General features: G+C 41.7%; 1 long non-coding RNA gene across 1 annotated transcript in view; it reads left to right on the forward strand.

The window, feature by feature from the left end:
* Window positions 1–931: 931 nt before the first annotated feature.
* Window positions 932–24,792, forward strand: part of LOC117673582 (uncharacterized) — a 332,831-nt gene continuing 308,970 nt past the window's right edge. The window contains exon 1 of the long non-coding RNA XR_009621260.2: window positions 932–1,130. This is a non-coding gene — a long non-coding RNA (uncharacterized LOC117673582). The remainder of the gene's footprint in view (window positions 1,131–24,792) is intronic.

Genomic DNA, 24,792 nt, shown 5'->3' on the forward strand with positions numbered 1-24,792 from the left:
TTGTAATTTGCATGAAATTGCTTAATTAAAACACAGTCACTCAAGGTATTAATTTCTCTGGCTGGCAGGTCCATGTACCAAAGGCGGACTACAGAAAACGGGTAATCCTGTCAAAAAGAATAGTAAAATATGAACGCAAGCAAGCGCCCACGCTGCACTTTCACTTCTAGCTTCAAGACACTGAAACCGGCAAAGAAATTTACAAGAGCAACTCTGGCGTTTTGCCAATGAATCTGCTTCGGGGACTCAAGGAATCCTTCGTTCCCTCAACCTTTTATTTCTCTTCTCCGCTAGGAAAAGAGAAGTACGGGAGGAGGGGAGGTGTTTCTTTCTTTAAGCAGCCCATTCAGTGCTTTCGGCAGCTTGATTTCCCCGTTTTCAAGATTTGAATATCAGCAACCCTACCGATAAAATGATCCAATCAGCCCTTCCTAGTTGTCAAGATTACAGGTCATAATTATGCCCCCGCTCTCTTAACAAATAGCTCCACATTTTCATAAATAGATAATTCTCTAATTGATCCAGCCTACCCTACTTTGCATAACATTTCCAACATATGTCACCGTCCCCCCCTCCTCGAAGTTTCTAGCCTAGGTAAAAGGCAACATTTCGCAAATGCATGCAAATGAATTTACTAGAGTGAAATGAGTGAAAATACAGTTTAGAGATATGTCGGGGGGGGGTAGCGATCATTCTCATGGAAAGGCTATTAAAAACAAAAATTGCGGAAAACATGATTGTTTTAAACAGAGAAACAGATTTGCAGAATGTTTGTTGACTTCTTTTCACTTAATTCGTCGGAAAAGGCATAATCGAGCGAGGGGGAAAAAAAGCTAGAAAAGTGAAAGCCGATGCCAAGGTGGAACCAAAGAGTCCGTCTGGCATGCGCAGGGAAAGGAGGCTGATTTAGGCAAAACTGGCAGGATTAGCCGGGAAATCGATTTCTTAGTTTTGAACCAAACGTATTTCGCATCGCCGGTTTTTGACGACACCTTCTTCGGGAAAGTGACGATAGTCATTTCGAGTGCATGGAGACATCCCATAATCTGGGTCATTATTGCCCACCCCATTGAGGTTCCTCCCACCCCCAAACATTCTCCCAATTTCTTTGCACGTCTTCTGGCTCTTAGGTAAGCGTCCGCGGATTTGTTGCTTTACGATTTACTCCCGATCTTCTGAATACTGTCCGGATTGCGTTGCCCTCCTTAGTCTGCAATCTTAAAGCCACCCATTCGCGAGAAAGCCCGACTGAATACAAGTGGGAATTATTTCTGAGGGAACGGCGCTGTAAAACTACAACCCTGCGCGCGCCCTTCTGGTTAGATCTGCGGACTGCGCAGTCAATCTATTCAAGCGCAAACTATTCAGGATTTTGCTTAGGATTCCTATGTATCCAAATCTTTGGCTACGCCCATTTGCAGCTACCGAAATTACCCGAGAGGGCACAATCTAATACCCGCCCTGCTGCAAACATTGCTCCCCCATCTATTGGAACGATGTGAGAGGAAACCGTTTGCAACCTCCTTTGTTTTAGAGGCCTGGTTGGGTTTTTTTCTTTTTGCATAATTTAAATTCTTGTAAAAAGCGCATCCTTGGAAGCCTCGTTCTCTCTTCAAGTGGGAAATGCTTAGGGAGACAGTCGGGTAGGGGGCTGTTCAGATGCTCGGATCTCATCTCTGTCCTCACAAACGTTTGTGTCAATGTTTCCGTGCATTTGTCGGTAATTAAATAGGCGACATTTAGGGAGTTGAAGGGCACTTAAATCAATCAATAAATAATGCAAAGGAAACGGGGGTGATTTGTTATAAACTCGCGCCGCGAAACCCTTGATACTGAAAGTGTGTGTGGGGGGGAGGGGAGCTAGGACGACGGGGAGGGCGAGAAAGCCCGGAAGGGTAAAGGCAGAAACGAAGATGGGATCCCCCCCGCTTCCCCTCTCTCTGCCCTTGCAGTTTGTTGAACATCCCGCTTCTTTTGAGAACCAAACACAGTTCCTTTTGTCTTGAATAACAAAGACGTTGCCGTCATGTGAACAAACTAATACTGTCCAAAAAGCATCGAAGTTAAAGAAAAGCGTCTAAAAAAGAGGGTCCGGACAGAAGTACCACGTTTCCCGCGCGCCGCTGCAAAGTGTCTCTTGCACGACGGGTAAAGCGGGAAAGCAAAAGGCTCTTGGCACCAACCACCCGTCTGCAACTCGCCGGGTGAGAGGGAGTCAAAGCCTATTTAAATTCCTTTTAAGAGACTGGAAGTCGAAAAGAAGGGGTACACATTCAAGAACTGAAAGAGAAAAAGGGGGTGGCGGTGGCGGAGGGGGTGAAAGAAAGGGAAAGAGAAACGAACGTGTAAGGGGGTTGCTAAGGGATAGCTACGCCGCGAGCCTCTGCTGCCCTCAACAGCCTCCGCGTGTTAAAGCGGGCCACGCAATTTGGGACAGAGTTAATTGGGTCTTTGATGTCTTCGGGAAGGTCCTGCAGCAGAAGCCTGTTCTCCCCAGCTAGCTATCCAAACCTCCTTCTATGTAGGAGAATATCTGTCAGCCTTTGCTGAAATGTTTGTTTTTACGTCCCCGCCCCCCCCGTCTTTTTCTCTGCAGTCTAAGGATTCTCCCCTTCCTCTTTATTTTCCTTCCTTTCTTCCCCTGGTTGCTCCTCCTCTCACCTTGCTGTTATCTCAGATCACGACTTGTTTCTCAGGGTCACGCTTCGGTGTAGGTGTGTGCGCTTTGCGTGCCTGTGTATGTGTAGTAAGGAGACTAATTTTCACTTGCTAATTTCCTAGCGGGGAGGGGAGAGGAGGGGGAGAGAAAAAAGAAAGAAAAAGTGGGAGTGCAGCGGACTTCCCGCTGCCAGTGCTGATCAAATGGAACAACAAGGGCAATGCCGCTAATATGGGAAGCTATTTAGTGGCACGCTGCCTTTTGAAATGATGATGATAATGGATTCAGTCTGCTCATTAATGGAGCCAGAGTGCTCATTAGAGTGAACAAACAAGCCAGGTTGTCAGCACTGAAAATGCCAAGTGCTTGTTTCTATTTTATCTGAGGAGTCTAGAGACAGTGATTTTACCATTTATTTCCCTTTTCTGCGCTTGACCCCAAAGCTCCTCTCAGCATCAAAGTCCGTCCTGTGGTGGAGCCGCTAGTTTTGTAGCTTCTCCCAGACTCATCTCAGCTTCAAGGTCACAGGCGTTAAAAGAGCAGTGGTGCTCCGAGGGCTGAGGGTGTATCTGTGTATATATGTGACACTTCGACATGATGTGCAACCAATAATTTCCTGGGATATAATAAATAAAAAAGCATAATAATAATAATAGTAGTTTGAACTGTATTTGCCATAGTTGTTAGTTGAGGGGGAAGTGTTGTCCATGCAAATCCTTTAGAACCCAATTAGCTAATTTGTAATGTAAACTTCCTGACAGATCTGTGGTCAGGCTTGCTCTCCAGGACCTGACCAAACAGAGGAAACCATATTCAAGCAAGCAATACAAAGGCAAAGAAACACTGAGATACTGGCTTTTGGGTTTTTTTGTTCGATAGTACTTTTTAAAGCAAGTGACTAATGGATCTATTTGAACTATGCTGAAAGCAGGACCTCTTCCAATAGCCAAAGGATGCCACTTTGGTTTTGCCAACTGGTAGGACCAACTTAATGTGTTTTTTTTCTTTTTGACAATATTTGATGATACTGTTAATGTTGGTCTTTTGGAAGTCCCCTGAGAGGTACTTCTACTATGTAATGGGATATAAATAAATTTTCAAGTCAATTATAAATGCAGTAATGTTCCCTCAGCAAAAATGTGATGGGATGGTCAGACAAACAGAAGGCTTAGAGTTTTATAAAGCATTAAACTAATTATTGACAATTAGGGTATAGATTAGGGGAAATAATCTGTAATGCTTTTTATTTTTAGTTGGTATCCGGTTTTATTCCATTAGTTCAGAAGAGTTCACAATATTTTCCACATTGATTTGATTCGTATCTGCTTGACTACTGACTAGGCACTGAAGATACTGTATCTAATAGTGTTAATAGTCCTGTACCTAATTTTGCACATATGTGTGTACAGCAGTGAAAAGTTTAAGTAATTAAAATTGCCAAAGGCATTGAAAATGATAAACATAAAGCGCATTTGCTTGAAAAACAAAATAAAGCATGTCTTAAATAAGCAGTCTAAAATAGCATCTGTGTTTTTTAATGTAGTCCATACTGAATTCTGTTTATACTATATAATTAAATGGAATGAAAGATGATACAGTTTCCAAAATTTGTCCAGAATGAGGATGCATCTTTTCCAGTTTGACTGCTATTCTCTCACAGCATTGTCAATTATCAATAGGGATCTTGGTTTTGCTTCTTAAGAATGATCGTTTTAATACTAGTACTGCTTGTATAATTGTTAAGACCTACATTCTTATGCTTGTGTGGGTTGGTAGGTTGGTTTAATTATTTACAATTACTTCCTGATCTTATCAATACTATCCATATATCAGAACAGTCATTATCCCATATTGTGTCATGAAGCACATTAAGACATAATTTACAAATGCAACTATTAGGGGCTTTAATGGATAAGAATATGTGCAAAGGCTCTCAAACTGTAAATAGACAAGGATGGCTCTGAAATAGGTCAATGAAATTGCTGCAGCAAATGAAGACCTCATAAAAGGTATCCCATCAATGATAATCTATGGGGATAAAAATACCATTCCATCAGGTGTCATCAGGTACCATTTGATTGATTCTCTGAAATTGATAGCATTACTCTTGTTATATTTAAGGCAAGGAACTCTTATTAGTGCATATGATTATTGACCATTGACTGCTTATTGACAGCATTATTAGTTCTGGGGAAGAACCCATATTTATGTGCTCCTTTGATATTTTATTTTGTATAGGTTTGCTTATAGTCTCCCATCCAGGCAGGGTGGATTTGATTTAAATCACGATTTAAATCACTAGTCAGTAAGGCTTGATTTAAATCATAGTTTTCTACATAAAGACTAATTCTTGCTGGTATAACTTTAATATGCAAGTAGATGAAGATTTTTAGAATAACAACTTTTCATATTAGTTTTTTTATCCCCAGTTTAATAGGTTAATCATTCATATTTGGACAACTTTTCTGTTGTATTTAGGAAGGAGAAAAATAATCATTACCTTAATAATAATTTAAATAGATTTATTCAACTGAAACAATAATATTACAGCATATGTTATTTGCTTAAACAAACATCCATGTTTGTTAACTAATTTGACTAAACAAAATATATATATTTTAAGAAACTTAGACTGTCAGCCCAGCCTACACATGAAAAACTTAAATACTGTCCTCTGTAGCTCACTCGTCATCATCTTCTTCTTTGTTCATAATCTGGAAAAGAAAAACAAGCTTTCCTGCTTTATCAGGTCCCAAATGATTTCTCAATTTAGAATGAATGAGTCCAAAGGAAGAGAATATTCTTTCAATGCCTGCAGAAGAAGCTGAAATCATTACTTGAACAATCTCTAAATCCAAGTGCTTAAGTGACTTCCCCCAGTTCACTGGTGTGACTTTCTTTAAAATATCTTCAGCAAACATATATTTCTTGAATGGTTCCCCCTTAGCTTTGAAGTTTATTATAGTTGGCATTACAGATGGATGATTGCTGGATACCCATGTCATAGCTAACTCCTCAGCACTTAAGTTTTGACCCTGATACTGGATATTGACAATATTTGCCAAAAAATGAGCTGGAGACAGTACTTGTCCCATTCATTTTTTTAATGCTTGTAATTTAATTCTGTCCATGTGTAGTTCTGTTTTTAAGTGTTCACTCAGTTCCTTCCAAATTTCAACAGCATCAGCAATAAAACAGCTATTTTTCTGTATTTTGTTTAAAGCTTCAGAGATGGGTTTCAGGATGCTCAGCATATGTTCAACATTTCTCTTAAGCCCAATGTTGAGGATTTTGGCCGTGACAGTGCCATCTATTTTATCTCGATTTTCTTCACAAACTGTCATCAGAATAGGCCAGTTCTTGATATACTGCTCAAAACAGTCCACAACAGAGTTCCATCTAACATCTTGTGGGAGTGTTAACTTGGTTCCACCCATCCTTTTCAGAGCTGCTGCAGCAAAATGATTGTTACGGAAGTATTTAGCAATTTCAACATTAGTCTTTATTTCTGGAACACTTAAGTCTTTGGCTAAGAGGTGCAGCAAATGAGCACTGCAACCATATGTTATTAGCTTTGTATTCCCTTCCTGCTCTTCTAAATTTCTTCTCATCTTGGATACATTTGCAGCATTGTCTGCGACCAAACTGCGTACTAGACATTTGAATTTTTGTTCATGTTATTATAGCTTTTACTGCCACTTCTTGTAAGTATTCTGCTGTGTGTGCATTTCCTGACGTATCAATTGTTTGTGCAAGGAAGACTTTCCCTTCTTCTGTTGTTATACAAGCACATACAATAGGATCATTGCGGACATTACTCCACCCATCAATACTTAGGTTAACAATTGTACCCTCCAGAGCTGTTAAACATTGCTCCATTTCTCTGTCCTACACTTTATCCAGCAGTTTCCCTGCAACATCTGCTCTGCTGGGTGGACTGTATCCTGGTCTCAGTGACTGAACCATATTAATGAAATGTGGGTTCTCAGTCAGACGGAAAGAAGAGTTCGTTGCATAAACAAACTGGGCAATTTTTTCATCAATTAACTCTTTTTCTAATGTGCTAGTTTTTATCACAAACTTATCTATGGTGGTTCCAGGAAGGAAGGGTTTTTTCTTTCTTTTAGGTGATAGTGATATGTGGCTGTGGGTGTCTGATGATGATGATGATGCTAATGAAGCACTATCCTGGATGGATAACTCTGAAACTGTAGAACAGGAGGATGGTGATCTTGAAGGTGGATAGTTTCCAGAATCTATGAATTCCCCTAAACAAAAAAGTCAATGTTGTTATTCTATTGTTTATACAATTTCTGCTTATTGTACACAGCACTGCCCCAAAAGGAGTATTTGCTTTTCTTCATAACTGTACCAAATGACAGTAACATGCAGTAATAATAAAAAATATAATTTTGCTCAAACATGACAGTTCAAGGCAGTCTTTAGAAATATGATTCAATAAAAATGTTTACCAACCTGAAGATCCTGCCTGTTCAAATGTGTTTCTTTGGCCATCTTCATCACAGCACTTCTCATGATGTTGCCTCATTCGGGCCACCAGGCCTTGCATTTCTTTGTTGCAGTGTTTGCAGTTTGCATGCATGCCTGCTTTACCGATAGTAAAGGAACTTCATTAAAATATTGCCAAACTGGGTCTCTTTTACGGCCTGCTGCCATTATAGGTTTTTTCCTCCAAGGAAAGAATGTGATAAACCTCAGGTCATACACACAAAAAGATCCAAAGACTTGTCTGTCTGTGGCTGTGCAGTATTGTGCTCAGAAAGTTTCACTTTCATTTTGTACTGCTTGTCTGCTTGCCCCTTCCTCCTCACACTTAGTTTCACTTTCTTCTTGTGCAGATCTATTCCACTCCAAACAATCAGAAAAATATTGTTTCTATTCTATTCACTGAACTTCTTGAAACTTAGCACTGAAGGGGTTGATTCTGTATTCATAGGTTTGTAGAACAATAGGATTAAGGTCTTTTTCTCAACTCTGTTCATGTTATAACATGAACATTTTTGCTGGGAAGAAGAGGCATGTGATCTCTGCTGAGTCAAATTCAATTTTGAGAACTGCAAAAGTAAACCAAGCATCTGTGATAATATCTTGTAGGCAGAGAAACTGCCCAATAATCTTACAAAAACCTCTTGAAGAGCATGACATTGTAAATGGATTAATGGAATTTATTTACCAAAAAAATTAAACATATACAGCCTTATTCTACATAATTAAAAAACTAATCTTTATTTCATGATGGAATATCCTTTGGATGGTAATATATTTTCCTCAAAAAGCATTTTATTTAAAAAAAATCCGATTTAAATAAAAAAAAATCCAATTTAAATAAAAAAAATCCAATTTAAATAAAAAAATCTGATTTTTTTGATTTTTTTAAAAAAAATCATTGATTTTTATCCACCCTGCATCCAGGTAACCTTAATGCATAGAATTATGCATAGCATTTCCACTGTTTAAAGTTACTGTTATGTTCAAGATACACTACCAAACCATCTCTACAGTAGGTGTTATTTACTCCCTATTTCTTAAGAAGATGTAAAAAGTTGGCAAAAGTCTATTCACTTTGGTTTGAAGCTATTGCTTTTAAATCAACGAAGAATTCTGTTCATTTTGTATGAGCCACTATCTACAGAGTAGATAGTAATATATGGTTTTGAGAAGGTACAAATCATTAATAAAGTTAATACTGATAACATTTTATATAACTATACTAAAATATCTTTTTCAATCTTCTCCAGTATCCTTTATATGAGAAATACTTGTTGTTTTTATAAAGGATACATGGAAGATCCAACATGAAGGCCAACCAGCTTTAATGTTGATTTAAAGCAGAATTAGTGATACTGCCATGAAGCATTAAGAAAAATAGGTCTTGTTCAATATAAATAACTTTGACTTTTATAAAAAAAAAGTTGCGTCACAAATTTTCTAGAGTTTTCTGGAAGTAGCAAATTTGGTGATAACATCAAATTAATTAGGGTGGTTTGAACAAAAATCAGGTGCAAAGAGCCAGTTGGATTTGTCCAAACCTGAATGAACTTTGATTTTTCTTTTTAAAAATGTTCTGGTTAAACAAGGTAAAGTGATCAGATTGCTATATTAGATATCACATCTATATGTATAGATATAGATGTATAACATTATGAATGGATTGTAGATTATAGACAGATTTTTTTTAGTATAAATTATGTCTCAGGATTACCAATTGGGCTGCAACAATCCCTATGCCAACAACAACAAAATACAGTAAAATCTTATGTTGTTGCCTAATGGTTATCATGTATTTTATACTCAGATGGAGTAGCTGTATTTTTTCAGGGCACATCTGTAAAATATTCCTAGAGTAGTAGCTGTAGAATAGCCAAGAGTCCCTGTTTTTCTCTTTCCCAAGCAAAGAGGCTATTAGTTCAAGGAATCCTGGACCTAACATACAGTGGTTTAATTTCACACCAATTCTGCCCAGTGTAAATAAGAGCTTTATTTCAATCATCTGGATTTCTGGCCTAGTTGTCAATATTTTTCTTTGTCAAAGAAATATGTAGAATCATCTGGAGAAAATGTGTTGCAAAGAAAAAAAAATCAAGGCAATTGATTGGAACGGCATTGTTGAGATTTTATTAGTCTTCATTACAGTCTATGAAAAAAGTACCTATAACTTTAGAGGTAGAAGTTACTATTAATTACAACCTAAAATTCCTTTTGGCTATTTTAGCTGGCTGAATGTACATCAGGCATATATATCTATATACACACAGGTTGTTAAAAAACTAAAATCCTTGAAAACTAGGATTCAGTATGCCAGAGGTAAGCCCCTAACAGTGACTGAGAAGTCTCCAGAGGAACACAGCAATAGTCGGAATGATCAAAGTAAAATATTGCTTCATTTTAATCCTGGAAGCTCTTAATTTAACATCAGAATGTTGCACATTATTGATGAAGAATCCATATGGGAATTTTTGCCTTAGTATCTTCATACATTGAACAGAAATCACCATAACTATAGGACAGATTTCTTATAATACATTTTCCAGTTACAATAGAACATCAATAGTAATATGTGACACTAGAAATTTACTCAGGAGTAGTTTTATTGACTTTACTGGGGCTTATTCTCATGTTGGAAGACTACAAAATTGCAGTTTTAAACCCAGTAAATTCTCTACAGCTTGGATATACAATCTACATCCAACTACACAACTTTTTGCAATTCTCAATCCTAATTAAGTTAAAATTAAATGTAATGGCTTTTAATAATTAGATAAGATGAGATTTAAGATTTTTTTTTTAAAAAACCCCTATGTGTTAGTTTTTGTTTTGATCATACCCATTTTTTCTTATACCCTGTCCCCTTCAGTCCTGCTCATCTTATTTATCCCTACTGTATGTATAAATCTTTCATATGCTTTCATGTGGGTAATAGTAGAAATGCAGATGTAATAGAGAAAGAAAGAAAAAAATCAGATATAATTTATGTTCAAGTTGAATCCAAACCTGAGCCTAAGATGCTTCACAATTAATGACTAAACAAGTCGTTTTTCTTTTTTCTTTGCTGTCTTGTATCCCTTCAACCTTTTAGAATTTAGCAGATTTTAAAATCTTTAAAAAGAAGTGGCTGCTGTAGAAAATACATTAAAGACACTTCAATTATTTGATTCAATAAAGCAGCTGTATATATGTTCAGGCATATACAGAAGTCTTGGAAAAGAGGCAATTTAATGAAGAGCAGAGATGTCATATGTAGACACTGCAAAATCATTTTTAAAATATCTACAGATCTACATTAGATAGGTGGCCTTTGTTTCTGTGCTTCTGTTGTATGTGTCTGCTTGTATATGTGCTAGTAAATGTAGACTAGACCTCAATAACCATAGTAAAAGGTTTCATGTATTCACACTTTTGGTGAATAATCATGTTTGGAAATGGAATTTGGAATGCATTTTCTATAATTTAAGGTTGTGAAAATGGTATATACATTTACATATTATATATATAATTTTTAATATGTTTTAGGCTATTTTGTATTTAGCTGCTCATATACATTTTGTATTTTTATTTTATTTGGAATGCACTTATTTAGGAAGAAGCTATTGTGCATGCACATTTATACATCTGTGTTTATGTTTACATGAAAAGATTTACCATGTATTTCTTTGCAGGATCTAGATCTTGGTTTTAACACAAATCTTTCAAGAGTTTGACCATCATTAATTGACGGGCTCTGGGAAAACATGCATACAAAGAGAAAATAATAATAATACATTTTTATATTTTATATTATTATAATAATATAATAATAAATGAAAAATCTGTGTCTGTAACAATGTAATCTAAGTTATAGAACTGCTTTAAAAGTGTTCAAAAATGAAAAAAAAGTTATTTTGGTTCACTATGATAGCCCCATATTAAGTATTTCCGTTTAATGATTCATCATCCGTGTCTACATTGAACTTCCAAATGTTCAAGAAACTCCAATATTGTGCTTTTCAATATGTGATGGGGGAGAGGAGAGAGAAGGGGAATTTGTAAGGGAGCAATTTTTTTTTTTTAAATTTTATTTGTCTTACCTAATTTACTTATAAATTTAAAAAATGGCTGAGAAAATAGACAACATTGGGGGAAGATGGGGAGCACTATGCTCTTCAACCTTGCCTCCCTCCTGCCTTTGTAAATGGCATAGTTTTTGGTTGTCAACTAAAGAGAAAGCAAATGCATTAAGCAACCAGGCTCCTCCTTACGAAAAAAATGGGACTTGCACAGGCTAAATAACTTAATATTAAACTGGAAATTACAACAATAACAACCACTGTTGGAAATCAGCTCTGTAGCATCAGTAGTTTTGAAGTGTGTGGCCAAAGAACAGCAACCTAATCTCCTCTTCGTAAGCATTAATCTTGTGATTTTAAAAACATAATTTCATTAAAAATAAGAAAGGGAAAAATAAACATTTCTTTTAGTTTGCACACACAATTGTATTTGGATGGAATAAAGCATTTAGTGCTGGTAAAAGTACAAACATCTGAAATACCAGTCTTCCACTGATTGGTTAGGCGTAGATAGTCTAGGATAAGATAATTAAAGACTACAAAATATATAAGGCTTGTATTAGTACAGAGAGAAAACCGCCTGATACAAAAACAACCATGCAGTGACTTTATAAATATACTATAAAACATACTAGCATATTTGAAACATAGCTATCTGAATACAGATCCTGATCTAGAATTTTTCTTTTATTTTCAGTAGTAGGGTTTTCAGGATCCAATCTGGGTTGATCACTGGGACTCATGCTGGAACCCATCTTCACTAGTAGAGTGTGTCATGTAAATTAATTTTTGCAATTTTTTTCAGCGACGGGTTCTACAGTAAAACTATGTGTATACCAAGAATTCAAATCTGTTATTTTTGCAATTGCACAATGTTTAGCTTGGCATGGTAAATCCACGTCCGATTATACAGTATATCCCATAAAAGTCTTTTGTAACCCAAATACTGTTAACTTTATCTTCTCAAAATTACACTTTGTGCTACAAAAATTAAAAGTTTTTTTCTGCATGAATCTTATCTAGCTAAGAAAATTATAATCCATGCAATCATAAACTAACATCAGAAAGCAATTATCTGAGTTACAAAAATGTTTAAGTGAGTTTCATCAAGTCTTGTTTTGATTCGTTCTTCGACATCAGCCGGCAACTTGCTTCTTGGCCTCTGATATAACCCTCACATTTCTCATGTGTAAACACTCTGCTTTCTGCCTCTGTTACCTGTTTCACACAACTCTCTATTGATTGGTCATGACAGGCCACTGTGGTACTTGCATTGGTTTGTGAATGAACTTCTTTATTTCTGCTATAGTCAATTTTCATGTCAAAGGTGGCTCATATACATCTTCAGACCAGTCAATTAGCTCCAGCAGGATGGATGCTCTGGCATTGATTAAAGGCGTTTTTCTTGAACATACAGAAAAATCTCCCAGCGTGTCATCGTCTGCATCCCTCAAGTCAATGATCTTTTGCACACCAGCTCTTCTCTCTTGAATATAATCTGAACACAAGAGAGTCTGGATTATCATTTCATTGAAACCGTACCATGCTGCGTGCTGAATAATTGGTAAAACAGCATCTACTACAGCCGCCTTTTACAGTCTGACTTGCTGCAGGAGGAACAACACATGTCACAGGCCTTCAGTTCAGGAATGTTTTACTTTGATGTTGAACCAGCAAGGATAGTACACACCAATGATGTATTCCACTATCATTCTTAAATTTTGGAGAGTTTTGCCTTTAAAGCCATATGTTGAAACCCATATTTCAATGGGTTATTTTCTAATCTATTCCGTCTTTTCTTTTGAATTAGAGAGCATGTGTGTTTGGTCTAAGGCCTCTTCATAACTTCCATCACATTCATCTTCATAAGTTGTCTATCCTTCATTTTCATCATAAGAGATAATTATTTCATTTGTCAGTATCAAAATGTCTGGAATACTTCTCTGCTTATATTTAGTGAGCCTTTGTCTCTCAGCGTCTTGCCGCTTTTGCTTTTTGACTGGTCGTTCAAGCACATCTGGCAAGCCAATCTGGTGCGATCCAAAAGAACCAATCTTGTCTCTTTGACCTTTTACAAAAGCAAGTTCCTTCAATGGTATCTTCATCTCCTTGGGGCAGGTACAGTTAATGTGAGCTTTTTGCAGCTAGCAGGGCAGCTGAATTTGACACCCAGGACAATTTGACACTTGCAGTTGAGGATGTCAAACAGTTTGTCAAGTTTCACAGTGAAAGTCTCTTTGACATCTAACTTTCCTCTACCAAGAGATATATTTTTGGCTTGATCCCAACTCTCCTGCAACTTGTTCAAGATTGTCATTCATGAATTTACAACAGGGGTCACAAAAGAACTGTTTCCTCGTTCCAACTTTTCAAGCATTTTTGGATATATGTGTCTCGCAAGACTGGCTGCTAGGTAATTTCTAGCATTATCACTACTTTGTTCTCTTAAGAGTAGGCCATATCTGAGAATGTCTCAGAGTGTTGGGAGTTCAGATCGCAATAAGTCTCTGCCAGTCCCAATTAGTTTGCTCATATGAGTGAATGTTTCCAGTCTTGTTCTTTTTTTAGAACCATTACAAATCAGTTTTCACACTCACAGGAAACGAGGCCAGCAAAATTAACACTCTCAGACAAAATAACATTTAACAAAAAGAGAAAAACAGCTGAACCTTTGAAATGAAACAAATAAAATGTTAAAAAGTTATGATATTTACTGTATTTTCCGGCGTATAAGACGACTTTTTAACACATGAAAATATTCTCAAAAGTCGGGGGTCGTCTTAAACGCCAGGTGTCGTTCTCCTGTAACCAGGCAGACCAGCCAGAAAGGCTCTGACGAGCCAAGCTCTGACCATCCCAGCTGATTTGCCTGCTAATCAGGCAACTCAGCTGGGATCGCCAGAGCCATTTAAAAGGAAAAAACTTTTTTTCTTTTACATGGCTCTGGCGATCCAAGCTCTGACAATCCCAGCTGAGTTGCCTGCTAATCAGGCAACTCAGCTTGGATCGCCAGAGCCATGTAAAAGGAAAAAAGTTTTCCCCCTGCAGCTTGCTTACCTTAGCTGCTAATCGCAACGCTTGCCTTGCTTCGCTTGCCTGAATCCATTCCATCAGCAAGCAACTCCCTGCCTGCAATCAAGCAGGCAGGGAGTTGTGGACTTCAACTCCCAGAATTCCTCAGCCAGCAAAGCAAAGCTGGCTGAGGAATTCTGAGAGTTGAAGTCTACAAGTCTTAAAGTTGCCAAGGTTGGAGACCCCTGTTCTTTTGGGTAAGTTTTTTCCCCTTTGGGAGCTTTAAAAAAATAGTTAATTGGGGTTTTTTTAGTTGTTCTTTTTTAGACCTAGCCATTTAAAGTTTAGGAAGTTTTAAATTTAGCTTTCATATAAAAATAAAATAAAATAATATTTGTGCAGCTTTCTGAGATTTAGTGTGTTTCTGTAGTGTTTCACTAACTACACAAACACACAAAATCTCACAAAGCTGTATGTGGAATTTTGTGTGTATAAAGTGTGAAAGTTGGGTTTTTGGGCTTTTTGTGGCTGTGTGAGGTTCCTGCTTGTTGCAGGGGCCATTTTGGGTCTAGCACAGCTGCTTTTACATTGTGGGTGAGCCAGTTGTGTGTGTGTAAAGTGTGAAAGGTTTTTTTGGGCTTTTTGTGGCTGTGTGAGGTTCCTGCTTGTTGCAGGGGCCATTTTGGGTCTAGCACAGCTGCTTTTACATTGTGGGTGAGCCAGTTGATGTTTTTTAATTTTTATTTGGTGTGCGTTGGAAGAGGGGCTGTCTTATACGGTGAGTATAGCCCAAACCCTATATTTTAACAGGAAAAGTCGGGGGTCGTCTTATACGCCCAGTCATCTTATATGCCGGAAAATACAGTATATAGTTATTTACCAAGGACATCTGAATTATATTAAAGTACCCAAAATATCCCCAAGGCATGTCATAACTTTTTTTCCACTTTTTTTAATTTTTTTTATCAAAATATCAAATAAATGCGTGAACAGTGTGGCACCTGAGTGTCATACATTCTAATACAAATAAAACTAATCAAGTTGATCATAATCCTTAACATTCAATCTGGTTATATAGTTCTAATAGTAATGCATACTTATATTAAATTATAGTCTTATCATTGTTCAATTATTCCACATTTTCTCTTGTTATTACTTTCATTTTAAGATGTAAAAAAGTATACGCTAATGTTCCCTGTTGACTCCTCCTTTTCCTGGGCGTCTTGGTCTTTATACTCATCATTCCTCGTATGGTATTTTCCATTTTTTCCATAATCTCCTTAAAGCCTTTCTTCATAATGTCTTTTGTATTTTGAAAAAGTAAATCCATCTCCTGTACAATTCCATTCATCTCTCCTTTATTAGGTACCTTGTTTTGTTTTTAAAAAATCAATTTTTAACAGTCCAAGAACTATTTATTCAATCTTTAAGTTACTCTTCAAGGAGTGCATTAGTCCCAATTCTTTATGTCCCATTAACAATCAGTTCTATTTAAGTAGTCCCAGAGATTATACTTGAGTCTCCAATAATCCAGTAGGCATAGAGTGACTAAAAGTAATCCAATAAAAATTTTCACACACCTTCATATAGATATTTCCAGGCTTGTAATATAGATTTATTTCTACACTTGTAGTTTTCTCTTTTGTCAGCAGGTTGCACTCTCAGCTTAGATTTCAATATAACCACGTTTCCAGTGTTCTTTTAGTTATAAAAGAATTATAAAAGCAGAATAAGTTTTGCAAATAAATGATTCCAGCATTTTAAAATGCCTTCCCAGAACCATACCTTCCCAGCTTATGGGTTCAATTTTCTGTATATTTCAACATTTCAAAGTTTATTATTTCCACTCCTGCACCCTTCACTTCTGGTCTGGTGCTCTGGTAGTTTCTCTGAATACCTAGGCACCGCTTTGACAGGTGATTCTGAGCAGATAATTCTGAATTGCTCCTTGGGGTTAAATTTACGGTAAAAGAATCCCCCAGTTTCACTCACTGTTCACCTACTTTGCTCCAGCACCAATCTTAGATGGTCATCGGCTGTCCCAGCTTTGTGGCGGCCATTTTTAGGCTGCCTCTTTTTCTTGCCGTGGCTGAGAGGGAGATGGAACTCCGGGGCCAACAGGAGAGCTGTGACTCTCCTCGACCTCTCAGGGTGCCCCTCTTTGCTTCACTGCTCCTATAGGGCGGCTTTGGCTCCTCTTGAAGCCCACAAATGGAGATGTCAGCGCAGGGGACGCGGAGACCTGTTACCTGTGTCTGTATCGCAGCAACGTCAACCAGAAGCCTGGCATGTCATAACTTTTGAGAACCCCTAATATTTGGAAATTGAACTTTGAAAAATTTAACACACCCTAAGGCAACTTCTCTCTAGCAGAGTGTGTCACACTCTAAACCTCAGGTCCTGGTGACTGACCCATATTAAATCCTTTCAACCCAGAGACATTTAGCAAGGTCTAGAGGAATCTTATTATGATCTATTGGAATTTTCACTATCTTCTTACCTAAAACAAGCATTATTCTTGCTTCTTGAATATTTTCTTGACTGAGTCTAATCCTTCCTCATCTCCAGAGCTAGAGAACTTCAAATACATTCCTACCACAGTTTCTCCTGCCAGAATATTGTTTAACACACCACTACATTGCTAAATCCATGTAATTGGTGTCCTATATTCATCTTACTTAAATCTTTCATTAGTTTCTCTTTCTCTGATGTTCTGTTTTCTTGGTCATTTCCAATAAGATTATGAAAATATGGATGCTCCTGTCTATATGCTCAAGCATCTGGGATATACGTTTTGGCTGTGTGATGAATGTGGGGGAATGAAAAGCCTGTTCTATTTTGCTGGAATGAATGCAGTTGTGTGTCATCCTATGGCAGATATTTATACGATAATGTTTTAGGCATAAAGACTATTCCAGTGATGAAGCCCCTTAGTGATTTAAATAGTTTTCTGTACCAACTGATTTAACAAAGTGGGAAGTTATCCATTCAGCTTGAATTAAAACAAGATACAGGTGTAGGTGTAGGTGATGGCAAAAACAAAAGATATTCCAAAAGAAAGTGATATTAAGAAGTTATGGAAAGTACAAAAGTACAATATTCAAGAACTGGGAAAAGATTTTTCAAAGAATATTTGAATATTCTTCAAATAATGCTGCAAAATTAAATAAAACGGACGTTGGCTTACCTGAACGTCCATTTTCAGGGTGCTGTGGATACACTCCATAGCTAGTTGGGTAAGATCCTCTTCTCTGACAACAACTGAGAGAATTTCTTTAAACTTAATTCACTGCCTTTCTGTGCTCTAGCCACGCCCCCTTGACCATAATTCCCCAGTCTTGAACGAAGGCGCAGCACAGCAATGTAACAACAACTTTTATTAAGAACAAATCCGAAATTCATGAACCACAATGAGAACAACTGAGCAGGAAGCCCAACAAATGAGGGAGGGAATGGAGTGTATCCACAGTGCCCTGAAAATGGACGTTCAGGTAAGCCAACGTCTGTTTTCCAGTGTGCTGCGTCTACACTCCATAGCTGGGACATACCCAAGCCTAAACCCCAGGGTCGGGAGGCTGACTGCTCCCTGTAGAAGACCCAGAAACAACACTTTGTAAAACCCGCCGCCCAAAAGAAGCCTCCGCCGAAGCGTAAGCGTCAATCTCCCAGTGGTCTTCCGGGTGCGCTTCAAGGTGTTGGTTATCACCTTTAAAGCGCTCCATGGCATAGGGCCTAGCTATCTCCGAGACCGCCTGCTGCCACCGACGACCTCCCATCGACCCGTGCGCTCCCACAGAGAGGGCCTCCTCGGGGTGCCATCAGCCAAACAATGCAGGCTGGTGACCCCCAGGGGGAGGGCCTTCTCTGTGGGGGCTCCCACCCTCTGGAATCAGTTGCCCCCTGAGATAAGGAGAATCCATGACCTCAGTGCCTTCCGCCGTGCCCTTAAAAGCTTCCTTTTCCAACAAGCCGGGCTGGCCTAATTCTTTTTAAGTGTTTTTAATTGTTTGGTTTATTGTTTTAACTAATGGGGCCAAATTTATATATATATTTTAACTGTATTTTAATATTTGTATTTGATGTTTTTATTTGGCTGTTCACCGCCCTGAGTCCTCGGAGAAGGGCGGTATACAAATTCAAAAATAAATAAATAAATAAATAAAATCTTATAGTGGCGGATGAAAGGCGACAAAGATGTCCAGGTAGCCGCTCGACAGATGTCCAACACCGAAGCCTGTGTCGCCCATGCCGCTGAAGTCGCCACACTTCGGGTAGAATGAGGGAAGATTCTGGCCGGGGGAGGTCGTACCTGGCGTCTGTAGGCGGACGACATACAGGCCTTGATCCAGCGACCCACTGTGGGCGAGGAAACCTTCTGCCCCATAGAGACTGGGTGGAAGGAAACGAGAAGGGCTTCCGTCTTCCGAAACGACACGGTTCGGCGAATATAACGTCGCAGAGCCCTGCGGACGTCGAGGGTGTGCCAGAGAACTTCACGATGATGTCTGGGAGAGGGGCAGAAATCTGGCAGAACTATCTCCTGCAAGCGGTGAAACCACGAATTTACTTTGGGTGTGAACGCCGGATCAAGACGAAGCACCACCGTGTTAGCATGAAAAATGCATAAGTCCTTACGGACGGATAAGGCCGCAAGTTCGGAGATTCTCCGGGCCGAAGTGATGGCCAGGAGGAAAGCCACCTTAAAGGAGAGAAACTTGAGCGAAATAGAGGCGAGGGATTCAAATGGTGGGACCGTGAGAGCTTGCAAGACAAGAGGCAAGTCCCAAGATGGGTAACAGCGAACAGTGGGAGGGCGTAAATTATAGGCGCCATGCAGGAACCCCCGCACCCATGGGTGATGACCCAAGGATTGATAAGGCAGACAGGAGAGGACTGTGGATAGCACAGCAGCCTGGCACCGCAAGGTGGCAGGAGCCAACCCTCTGTCCAAACCCGACTGGACAAAGTCGAGAACGTCCTGGATAGCTGCAGAAGTCGGATCCACATGATGACCAGAGCACCATCGACAAAAGGCCCTCCAAGATGCCTCATAGATCCACGTCATGGAAGGCCGGCGAGCTCCCTGGATTGTGCCGATCACCTTGTCCGAAAGCCGATCTTTCTTCACGATGACCGGTTCAAATGCCAGATGGCCAACGGGAGCCACTGAGGCTCTGGATGACAGATGGCCCCCTGGCACAGGGAGATCTGATGGGGGATCACCCACGGACTGCTTACTGAAAACTCCACTAGGTCAGCAAACCAGGGCCGGCGTGGCCAGTTGGGAGCCACCAACAGAATCTCTGCACCCTCTGCAACCATCTTCCGGACCACCTGTTGAATCAGCGTGACTGGAGGGAATGCGTATAATAGTCCGGCTGGCCAACGACACCTCAGGGCGTCCGAGTCCTCCGCCAATGGGGTCGGATTGCAGGAAATGAAATGAGGAAGCTGGGCGTTGGCGCGACTGGCAAACAGGTCTACAACCGGGGTTCCGAAGTGGACCGACAGTTCCCGAAACAACCGCGGATGCAATTGCCATTTGGCCGGGTCATTCTGCACCCTGCTTAGCCAGTTCGCTCGAATGTTGACTACCCCGGATATATGGTCCGCCCGAATTGATAGAAGATGGTGTTCCGCCCAACTGAAAAGCTTCTCCGACTCAAGCATCAGGGAAGGGGACCTTGTGCCCCCTTCCTGGTTCAAGTGCACCTTGGCAGAGGTGTTGTCCGTGAGGACCAGTACGTGACACCCGTGCACAGCGGGGCGAAAGTGAAGAAGAGCAAGACAAATCGCCCGAAGTTCGAGGAGATTGATGCTTTGGAGGCACTCCGACTGCGACCACAGCCCTTGAGCTACCTGGTTGACAAGGTGAACACCCCAACCTTGGAGATTGGCGTCGGTGGTCAACACCATCCGGTCTAGTTCCAGAAAATGACAGCCTGCAGGATGGCTGGCGACCTCCACCATCAAAGCGACAGACGGACCTGGGGAGGCACAAATACCTTCCTCGAGGTGCTGGAACAGCTGCACCGTTGAAATGGGAGGAGGAGCCATTGTAATGGGCAAGAGTGTCTGTGCGCCCAAGGCACAATGTGGAAGCACAATACAAGTTTCCCGAGCACTTGGGAAAGAGTTATCAGGGGCACAGACCTCTGGGCCAGGACCTGGTCGAGTAAGACCTTGATGTTCCGCACCCTCTCTGGAGACAAAAACACCTGCCCTTTGGTGGAGTCTATCACAGAGCCAAGGTGTAGGATGGCAGTGGACGGCACGAGATGACTCTTGTCCAGGTTTATTGTAAACCCGTGCGTCTGAAAGGCAGATAGCACCAGTTCCATGTCGCGCGCCGCTTGATTCTGGGAGGATGAAAGGACCAGGATGTCGTCTAGGTAACATAAGATCCTCACTGGAACCGGCCGAAGGGTTGCAGCTACCGCTGCCACCAACTTGTTGAAAGTCCTGGGCGCTGAGGAAAGCCCGAATGGCTTGGCACAGTATTGGTAATGCCTGCCCGCATATTCAAACCTCAGGAATCTGCGATGAGAGGGATGAACTGGCATATGAAGGTAGGCCTCGTGTAGATCCACAGACTGCATGAGGTCCCCCTGGCATACCGAAGAGAGGATTAACCGGAGAGAGTGCATCTTGAAGTGGCGGTAACGTACCGCCAGATTCAGCTGTTCCAAGTTGAGTATCCCTCTGAAGCCCCCCGAGCCCTTTGGCACCAGGAAAAGGATCGAGTAGAACCCGGTCCCCGATGGTCCATGGGAACTGGTTCTATTGCCTTGATCTCCAGAAGATGTGAGATTTCCGCCGCCATAAGATCCCAGAGCTCAGAAGAACGAGGAATTGGACATTTGATGAAATGACTCGGGTGTTGGTCCGTGAACTCGATCAAGAGGCCCTCGGAGACCGTGCGACGTACCCAAACGTCTGACGTCGACAATGCCCACTGGCGGTGAAAGGCCTGGAGCTGCCCGCCGACCGGACCCGGCGCTGGCGAGTCATTTGCCCCAGCGGAAGGGCCTTGAGCCGGAGCCAAGAAATGGCCGTTTCGAGGTGGATTGTGATCTGCCACGGTCACAGAACCGTTGTCTGTCCGAAAAACGGTCGGTTGACTGGAACGACTGATGGTAGGCAGAGGACCCCCCGGTCCCGGGATAAGACCGAAAGGGCTGCCGCTGTGTATATGGAGTATAACGTCTGTCTTGCTTGCGATAAGCCGATGGGAGGATTTTGCGCTTATCTTTGTCCTCCACGAGGACCGGGTCCAGGGCTGCACCGAACAGGTTGGGTGCCTTGTAAGGAGCTGCCGCCGGTTTCCATTTTGTCTTAACATCAGCCTTCCAAGGATGCAGCCAGAAAATCCGCCTCAAAGTGATCGATGAGGTGAGGGCATGAGAGGCAAACTTAACGCAATTTAGGGAGGCGTCGGCCGAATATTCAGTGGCAGCAATAATCTTGTTAACATCTTGATGTAACCTGGTCTCCTCAGGGGGAAGCTGCTCCTGCAACTGCCGCAGCCAGATTAATGATGCACGGTTGAAAAACGAAGTGGCTGTTGCAGTTCTGATGGCCCAGGCCACAGCCTGATGGGACTTACGAAAGGCCAGTTCTGCGCGTGTATCCTCTGACCTGAGGCCGTCTAAAGGGTCGGAAGAAATTACAGATTGGGAGGTGAGACTCGCCACCGGAGCATAAGCAGCCGGCAAATCCAATAGTGTCTCCAGTTTGGGAGCTGGGCAGTAAAACTTCTTGTCCTGATTGCTGGGTGAAGTTAAAGACCCAGGCTGGCCCCAAGGTGCTTGAAGAACATCCATGAACAGTTTGGGACACGGAACAAAGTGTCCCAGCTTGGTCTCCTTAAATAAGGCATCATGCGGACCGGCTTCAGGTTGAGAAGTGGAAGGCTGTGCACCAACCGACCCCAGGTTGGCTGTCAAGCGTGCCTTATGGAGAAGCAACTTAAACAATGCTGGTTGAAACAAACCGGTAAATGCCGGGGAATCCGGAATCAATCCTTCGTCCTCCGAAAACTCGAGATCCTCAGGATAGTCCTCCTCGTGGTCAGAATCCGCAGAGGAGTCAGATTCATGTCGATGAGGCAAACGGGTTCTGCGTGAAGCATGAGCAGAAGATGTTTCCGGAGTCAGCAACGGAGGAGGCCCTTGGGAAGCTTGCTACACACCAGCTGCCATAATGGTAGCTAAGGCCGTGGAAAGCATGGCCTGGAAATCCAACTGCGAACCTGCCGGAAGTGGTTCCACTGCACGGAGCCCCGCTACAGTGGGCGTGAAGGTGGCCGTAGTTGCCACCGACAGGGAAGATGAATGGAGTGTGAGCTAAACGGCTGCTGCTTGCTTGGCCTTGTCATACTGGCGCTCAAGGGCCTTATGGCGCCGGAGGGTGTCTTTGTCAGAGGCAGCAGACGCCTTGGAATGATGGGATTTACGGCTGCCGGAAACAGGCCACTTACCCATTTTCTTCTTGTGTGACTTGATGGACCTGGGCAGGCTAGTCTCATGTTAGAGATCCGACGAAAGAGACGAATCTGCCATAGTCACTCCTTGAAATGTACACTTCCATATATATATATATGTATTCCACACATATATATATATGTGTGTGTGTGTGTGTGTGTGTGTGTGTGTGTGTGTGTGTGTGTATATATATATATATATATATATATATATATATATATATATGTTTTTGTTTTGTTTTTTTCAACAAGGGGAAGGTACTAGGTAACAACTGGTGGGACTGAGGATACCCAAAGTTCAACCTCCAGCGTGAGTACAGTTACGTAGGGCGCACACGAGCAGCGAGAACCTGCCTGGATATGCAAGGCAATGGCAGCTGGAGCTCAGACAAAGAAATAATAGTGCTCAGAAATTCGAAGAAACAGCCAGCCAGCCTTGGATGGCTGCACTGGTGAAGAGCCTCGTTAAGTGGTGTACGGGCCGGGGGGATGCCCCCTCCCAGAACCCTGGAGATGGCCTGGAATCTGCTGCCAATGCAAAGCCAGGGCCAGCCGGTCACAAAATGGCGGATGCAACAGGCGGCGATCCCAAAATGGCGGCCATGACAGCTCCACAGTTACAATAGGCCCGCCATGAGGAATAAGGCCCCGACAGCGACGAAGGGGCAGCGGAGCAAACTGGCGACCCAAAGGATGGCCGCACAGCTATTCCGTAATTAGGGGGCTCACACCTCAGGTCAATGTCCCGCTCTCAATCTGCAGTTCGAAGCTGAAGGAAACGGCGCCGCCCGCAGAACCCTGATGGGACAGCTGCCGACCGCCAGTATCCGAAGGGCAGGGAGCCTGCACGAAGAACGTGCAAACACTCAGACGCCGCCGTACTAGTAGGAGAGCCTTCGACGAACATTCCTAGGTGCAGGGGTTACGACGTGAACCGCCCAGCCCCCTCACCACCAGCGGCAAATAGTTGGTCGGATACGCCCCGAAGGGTCAGAGTCCGGTAGCTGTCGGTGCTCAGAGCGCTGAGGATCGGAACGGCCCGGTGAATACAGCTGACAGGGATCAATAAACTCGGCAATCTTCAGCTCTCCACCGCGAAGACGAGACAATAAAAAATAACTAAAAAACCTATTTGCACTAGTAACACACTCCACAGAGCACAGAGGAAAAATCCACCTCAGTCTGTCAGCAACTGAGAGAAAGACTGGGGAATTATGGTCAAGGTGGCGGGTCTAGAGCACAGAGCGGCAGTGACTTAAGTTAAAAGAAATTCTCTCAGTTGCTGTCAGAGAAGAGGATCTTACCCAGCTAGCTATGGAGTGTAGACGCAGCGCACTGGAAAACAGTATTAAGAAGAAAGGTGTACTCAGAGTTCCAAGGTAGGCAAGATGATATGGGCTGAAAATAATAATAGGTGGATTTATCAAGGAAAGAAGACAGTTTAAAATGCAGGTATCAGAAGACAGCCATCCAACTGAAGCATAACTACTCATCTGTTTAGAGCAGTGGTTCTCAACCTTGGGGTCGCGACCCCTTTGGGGGTCGAACGGCCATTTCACAGGGATCGCCAAAGCCCTCTCTCGCCCCCCACCATGCCTTCACTCACCCTCACCCTCTGCCCCTGTTGGATCGCCGTTCGCTTACCCCGTCCACTCCCAATCTATTGCTGCCTCCTGAGTCCCAGCTGATGGCTAGAGAGAAACAAACCATTTAAATTCTTGCCGCGGGGCTTCAAAGGGCCGCCCTACAGCTGATCAGTGTTAAAAGAAAACAAATGAGAAGACTGGTGCCTGCAAAAATAGAAAAAAACAGCCCCTTTCAGCTTCAGCATAGGTTAATTACCATAAGTTGATTTGATCAGCCTCTGGACTCTCAGCTGATTTGCTCTCAGCTGTTTTGCGGAGGGCTCTGTTGCTAGCTGCAAAAAGAGGAGCAGATTTTTTTCCCCTAGCTATGCTGAAAAAACGAAACTGAAAGTAAAGCAGGGTCTTTGCTGCAACGTGACAAAATGAGGCAGAGAGATATTTCTTTTTCTTTTTCCTCACCAAAAAAGGTAGGTGCAAAACTGCAAACAA

Source organism: Pantherophis guttatus, chromosome 7 (genome assembly GCF_059756535.1).
Source record: "Pantherophis guttatus breed Tessera chromosome 7, ASM5975653v1, whole genome shotgun sequence".
NCBI lineage: Eukaryota > Metazoa > Chordata > Lepidosauria > Squamata > Colubridae > Pantherophis > Pantherophis guttatus.